Consider the following 7098-nt stretch of genomic DNA (forward strand, 5'->3'; position numbering starts at 1 on the left):
ATTGCCAAATATCCTCGGGAGGGTGGTAGTGCAAAATCACTATTTGAGAATTATCTTATATCTGACAGTGTAAAATTTCGGAAGTGTCCGCAAATATTATTTGGCCTCATCTTCTTATACTGCCCACCCATGGTAGAAAGGACAAATATTGTATCATTGCTGCTAGTTTATACATTAGATGATAATGAGATTAAGTGGCTTACCAAGGTTACCTACATCGTTCTCAGGCTGGTTATGTGCCACATTTAGTTTTTCATTGATGGATGTACTCTACATCTATGTTTACAGCATGCTGAAATGCTGATGTACGAAGCTAAAGTCTTGTGATGTGTGATAATTTTTTTGGACTGAACCAAGTGGCTTTTTGATTAGACAAAGCCTGAATTACATAGGACTTAAGAGTTGGCATTGGGCCCTTCTTCTTGCCAAAAGTCGGTACAACGTTGACAAAGCGCTGGTTGTACTGCATCCGCCGCTTAGTCTGGCCTGTCTTCTTCTTCTCCTGTTTGGCCACCCTAGGAGTCTGACCTCTCACTTTCCCAGCACGGGCCAGGGACTTTACTCCCAAGCATATAGCTTGCTACTTCTATGGTGGTCAGGACCTCCAATCTGCACTGGCCCAGGGTGGCCTCATCCTCCGGGGGCATGCCTACCAGGAGCACTACTTGATTTTCCAGGGCAATGCCCTCCAGTGAGGATACACGAGCCTTGATCTGGGCAACCATCTCCTGGCCAGTCACCTCAAGGGTGTGTAGCTCCTGGGTGCGGACAAAGAGCTGCATGCTGGCAACTGAACTGCGGTCCCATCTGCTGCTACCATGAAGATGGAGTCGAGAAAGCATGTGTGATGATTTTTTAATGGTTTACTTTGGCAAAAGTAACTATGCAAATATTAAATTTCAAGTTAATTTAAAGTTTTATACTTTGCAGGTAGCCTTCTGTGGTAGTCTGTTTTTGCTTTGCTATAAAGAAATACCAGAGGCTGGATAACTTAGAAATAAAAGAGGTTTAATTGGCTCATGGTTCTTCAGGCTGTACAAGAAGCATAGTGTTAGCATCTGCTTCTGGTGAGGGCCCCAAGGAGCTAAGGGGGAGCTGACGTTATCATATGGCAAGAGAGAGCACGGTGGTGGAGGAGGGCTTCAATTTTTAAACAACCAGATCTCAGGTGAACCCACTGAGCAAGAACTCACTTGTCATCAAGCGGATAGTGGTAAGCCATTCATGATGGATTCAACCCCATGATCCAATCACCCCTCACCAGGCCCCGTCCAACATTGGGAATCACATTCCAACATGAGATTTGAAAGGACACATCAAACCACAGCAACTTCTTTCTGGAAACAGTTCAATACGGAGACCGTGTACGTGTAGCCCCATTCCTACGCACTCTCTTACGCTTTCGTTGGACACTCACTGAACAGCTGCCATGTAGGGGTTATTGTACTACCCACTAGAAAGTATAGGCCTATTAAGATGGAGTACCATTCCTTACAGAGCTCAAATGCTACTTGAGGATCAGGCACACACAAGCATACATGATAACGGATGTGGGGATGGGAGGTTGTGGATTGGGAGTTGAGGGACAGAAATGCAGTGATAGGAGATGCAGACAAAATGAAGAATTTAAACAAATTGACTTTCCCAGACAGGGGAGGGGAGGCTTTTTCAGGTAAGACTTCCCACAGAAAATAATGCTTAGGTTTAGTCTTGTAGGATATGTAGAAGTTAAAAATATTAACTATTTCCTATGTGCCGGGCACTGCTCTGCATATTTTACATGTTAATTCATTTAAGGCCAACAACCTTGTGAGATAGCCACTACCATCTTTTTACTGGACAAGAGAAAACTGAGGCACAAAGAGATTAAGTAATTTGCCTAAGGTCACACCACTAACAAAGACCCAGAGCCACAGTGGGTGGCAGTTTTGCTCCAAACTCTGTGATTCTAATTTTCAGGCAAGGTAAAGGAGGTAGGTAAAGTGTGCAGAGATAAAATACCTCTGAACTGAGGACACCCCAGAAGTCTACATTGGATTGAATATTCTATGTATTTTTTGTTTTTCGAGACAGAGTCTTGCTCTGTCACCCAGGCTGGAGTGCAGTGGCCTGATCTCTGCTCCCTGCAACCTCTGCCTACCAGGTTAAACAATTCTCCTGCTTCAGGCCTCCTGAGTAGCTGGGATTACAGGCATGTGCCACTACGCCCAGCTAATTTTTTTGTATTTTTGGTAGAGATGGGGTTTCACTATGTTGGACTGGGTGGTCTTGAACTCCTGACCTTGTGATCTGTCCACCTCAGCCTCCCAAAGTGCTGTGATTACAGGCCTGAGCCACCGTGCCCAGCCTGGATGTAATATTCTTTGTGAGCAGAGAAGTGGCAGGATGTTAGGCTACGTAGCCAAGGAGGAACCCACCATGAAGGGAGTCTGAGGTCCCCCTGGGAATGAACTTTACTCTGTGGACAGTGGGGAGCCACTGAAAGGAGAGGGGCCTCATCAGACTGTTTTAATAAAGTCAATCTGGCCTAGGCGAAGCGGAAAGACTAGCAAAAAAAAGAGACTCTGGTTTCGTATAAAACTAAAATCGCCAATATTTACTGCCACATTTTCTTCCCAAGATACTAAGAAAAAACCCAAACCTTAAATAGCAGAAAAGATACAGCTGCTCTGGCCTATATACAGAATCCTTTACTACTATCTTCTGCATGATATACATCTGTGTTTACTCAAGTCCCATATTTAATTGGATTTAAATAAGAATCTGAGCACAGTCACCCAGAAGGCCTGACATAAATAGAAGAGTATCAAGGGGTCGGAGAAGATAAATCCTGTCTGCTTCTATAGAAAGCAGATTCAAGGATTCCCCACCTGCGTCTTCTTCCCGCTCCTGGTAAAGGGCTGCTCCTGATGTCACGAAGCAACAAATGTGCATTTGGAGAGTCCACATCCAACCACTCCCGCTCCTTTCCTCCTCTCAAGAAGCCAACCACATGCTATGGTTTCGATTTATTTCTCTTGTTTATCAAGCATGATAAAAATGCTTTGTTCTACTTTTGGCTCTCACAAAGAGCCTGTTTCATCATCAACATAGCTGTAAAGCTGAAATATGGTTGGGACTTTTGCCATGACTTTGCAGGTTTAGGTTGGCAGGCACACTTGCAGAGCTTAAGTCTGTTATCTACTTACAGTTGCCTGCCTGCTTTTCGAGGAAGCTCTTAGTAGGTGAGAAGTGACCCAGGTATTGTGGCCTCATGATCTGATCATAAAGGTTTCATATGCTCAGGGTTAACTAGGTCTTCTCTTAATCATGACAGTATATAATGCTTTGAAATAACACAAAAATAATTAAAATATTAGCCTCTAATTCTGCCTTATAAAATAAGACTACTGTAATCATTGCTAAAGTAGTGAAGTTGAACTGTGTATAGCAACAGTATTTTTCCTTAATACTACCATTCCAGAACGTAGTATTAAGAAAAATGGAATTGTCCTCTGAGAACTAAACTATAAACTACATCATTGTTCAGGTGACAGAGATGCAAAATCACCCTAAGAAACACAGGACTCCTGGCTGAGCAAGATGAGACACATTTGATTGAGGATATTCATATATCTAAAGGCTTAATGAGTTAATTAGCCTGTGGATGGTGGAGCATAAACCTAGCTGAGTCACTGTGCCAAATACTGGCTGTGCCCATTAGATACTGTCTTTTCAGACTCCTCCAAATATTTACTTGTAGAGAAGGAGGCACCCAGTTACCACAACCTGATCCCCAAAAACATTTTGAATCATGCAATTAACTCCTCTCTGCTCTGATTCCATCTCTACCCAGCAACTTTCTGATGACCATTTGGCTTTCTGTGTCATTTACCCGTGGGAAGAATACAAGAGTTTGGCTGCCTTGGTTGTTATTGTTTCTCAGTGAAAATTAACAGCTGCTACACTGTGTTAGAGACCTGAGCCTCCTAGGGCTTAGTCAGCATCAATTAGCACCCACTAATTGTCAGGTTTTGATAAGATGGGATGTCTCGATGTGGCAGGTTGTCGGCGGGAAGATAAGCGATTCAAATGGTGGCTTTTTGTGCAACCAGCAGTTTTCTATGGCCACACCCTGACAGCCACACAAGGCTTTGTTGTCACCCTACATAGATTTCCCACCCTCCGGGCTTCAATTCCATTCCATGATCTGCCCATCTAAGCAGTCAGAGAATCCTAGGAACTCGCGTTTATTGCCACTCCTCATACTTTGTTTTTAGGATTTGCATCCTTATTTGTCTTTCCAGAACAGCAGTTCCCAAAAGCCAGTGTGGGAACCATCTGCATCAGAGTGGCCAGCCTGTGAAGATCAAGGATAAGAATGCCAGGGCCCCACTCTAGATGTCCTTTATCTGGGGTGGTACCCAGGAATCTATTTAATAAGCTCCCTGGGTAATTCTGATAAAGAGCCACATTCCAGAATCCCTGTTTAGATAAGTGGTTCTCAAAATTGGCAACATGATAGAATCACTCTTACAAAATGTTAATGCCCAGGCTTTGCCCCAGACTAATTAAAACCTAATTTTTTTTTCTTTTTTGGAGGTGAGATGTGGGCATGGGTGTTTATAAAACACTCTCTAGATGAGTCTAATGTATTGTGAATGTTTTTGGTTCAGAACTGCGATTCTCAAAATGTGGCACTAAGACCAGTAGCATTACCTGGAAACTTAAAATACAAATTCTCAGATTCCCTAAATCTTCTAAAGCAGCAGCCCTGGGGAGGGATCCCAGGAATCTGTGGCTTAAACCTCTCTCGGTGATTCTGAGGCTTCGTTGGCTTACACTGTTTCACAGAGCATCCTCAATGATTTTCTGTGGCTAGTCCATTTTTTCCAAGATCTATCTTCCACAATAAAAATATTTTCACCTTGTCACTCTGTACTCAAAAGCACTGAGTCCTAGAGGTCCCTTTGGCATCAAGAGTTTCTGCATCTTTCCTGCCAGATTTCAGGGGGAGAGGCCAGAAGAGCAAGGGTGGTTAGAAAGGAATGTGGGGGTTTTGGACAGTGGTTATTTAGTAACTGCTGTAGAAGCCTGCCTGCCTGCCTGCCTGCCTGCCTGCCTGCCTGCCTGCCTGCCTTCCTTCCTTCCTTCCTTCCTTCCTTCCTTCCTTCCTTCCTTCTTTCTTTCCTTCCTTCCTTCTTTACTTCCTTCCTTCCTTCTTTCCTCCCTTCCTTCCTTTCTTCCCTCCTTCCTTCTCTCTCTTTCTCTCTTTCTTTCCATGGAGTCTTGCTCTTGTTGCCCAGGCTGAAGTGCAATGGCACGATCTCATCTCACTGCAACCTCTGCCTCCTGGGTTTAAGTGATTCTCCTACCTCAGCCTCCTAAGCAGCTGGGATTACAGGCTCCTGCCACCATGTCTCGCTATTTCTTTTTTTTTTTTTTTTTGTATTTTTAGTGGAGACAGGGTTTCTCCATGTTGGCCAGGCTGATCTCGAACTCCTGACCTGGTGATCCTCCTGCCTCAGCCACCCAAAGTGCTGGGATTACAGGTGTGAGCCACCGTGCCTGGCCCAGGAGTATTCCAATTGTACAGCTCCTGGTATAGGCTGTGCTGCTGTGTGCAAGGATAATACCAGCCCAGGGGTGAGTTGAACCTAAAGTAGAATATAGTCCTGCCCTGCATACATACCTTTGATGACGAGAGACTTTTCTCAAGAGTCTTGGTTTACAATTGGCCATCTTGACAATAACATACAATTTGGTTAAGAATTCATGCTGATTTTTCTTCACTAATGTCTATAGGCTTTCTAATTATTCCATAAACTCTACTGAACCTTGTTCTTAGTTACACAATTAGCTGTGAAACAGAGAGAGAGCTTACCTTACAACAAGGTGAATGTAAAAAGAGTCCTTCTGTCTATGAGTGTAAGGCAAGACACAAAAAGGAGAAAAAAGAGAAATTGTGTAGAGCAGAAAGCAACAAGCAACTGACACCAGGAAAAGTCTCCTGTGCCCCACAATGTATTAGTAATTTTTATACATTTAGTGCCACTGTTACATATTGCTTTAATAACCGAATAAATGCTGAACATGAAACAAACTAAAATTGTTTAAGACTAAGCAGTGGAAAAGGATTCAGGCCTGTGAGCTCGATCCAGCATTGTTCCCAGTGAACTTACTTGGAAATCAAGAATAGTATATGACATCTCTGCTGTCGCAAAAACCACACATAGTACATACTTTGGAATAAAACTGGCTGGCCTGGTCCCCAGTAAAACCCAAATGTTACTACTGATTTTCTTATATCCTCCAGCCACCAATTAGAAATTAGAATAAGAACGACAAAATAGAAATTTAAAAAATTGTCCTCCAGAGGAAGTAGACCATGCCGCTGCTTATTTAACCCTGATTCTTCCTTTCCTTTTTCTGAGAACCCTTAAATTGCATTCAAGTGTGTACCTCACCCCCACTTCAGAGGGAATCTCAGTTAGTTAGCTAACACAGTCCGACAGAAATACAGGAAGCCATATATGTAATTTAAAGGTTTCTAGTAGTCACATTTTTAAAAAAGTAAAAAGAAACAGGTGAATTAACTTTAATAATGTATTTTATTTAATCTGTCTGAAATATCCTGTCAACATAATCAATATAGAAATTATGAGACATATAACATTCTTTTTTTCATATTACGTTTTTAAAATCCAGTGTATCTTTTTCACGTACAGTGCGTGTCATTTTGGACTAGCCATATTTCAAGGGCTCAGTAGCCTTTTATGGCTAGTGGCCACCATATTGGACATTGACGGTCAAAACCTATTCACGTTCCCCTGACCACTATGATGGGTATGGGATCTATGATGGCCCAACTAGGCTGATAGCAAAGACCTTGCCTGTTGGCAAAGGTCATCTTTCTCTCTTCTGCTGGCAGGAACAAGAAAGAATAAAGGTCTCGTTAACCCGTGAGCCTTCTTGGAATTTATGAGGGGAACCAGGCTTTGGATGAAATTGATGTTGAAATTAGTAGAATGGAGAGAAAAAAACTAGGGATTTGGTGACATTATGGGCTGCTGATTAAACTTGGAGCTTGCCCTGACTCTGAACTTTCTATTTAGTGAG

At 42.8% G+C, this 7098-nt stretch overlaps 1 pseudogene across 1 annotated transcript; it reads right to left on the reverse strand.

The window, feature by feature from the left end:
* Nucleotides 1-313: 313 nt before the first annotated feature.
* LOC116556947 lies at nt 314-833 on the reverse strand (annotated as a pseudogene). The gene has a single exon (XR_004271296.1). The product of XR_004271296.1 is annotated as an uncharacterized LOC116556947 (transcript).
* Nucleotides 834-7098: the final 6265 nt, after the last annotated feature.

This window comes from Sapajus apella, unplaced genomic scaffold (genome assembly GCF_009761245.1).
Source record: "Sapajus apella isolate SASKATOON/1434 unplaced genomic scaffold, GSC_monkey_1.0 scaffold1, whole genome shotgun sequence".
In the NCBI taxonomy this organism is placed as follows: Eukaryota; Metazoa; Chordata; class Mammalia; order Primates; family Cebidae; genus Sapajus; species Sapajus apella.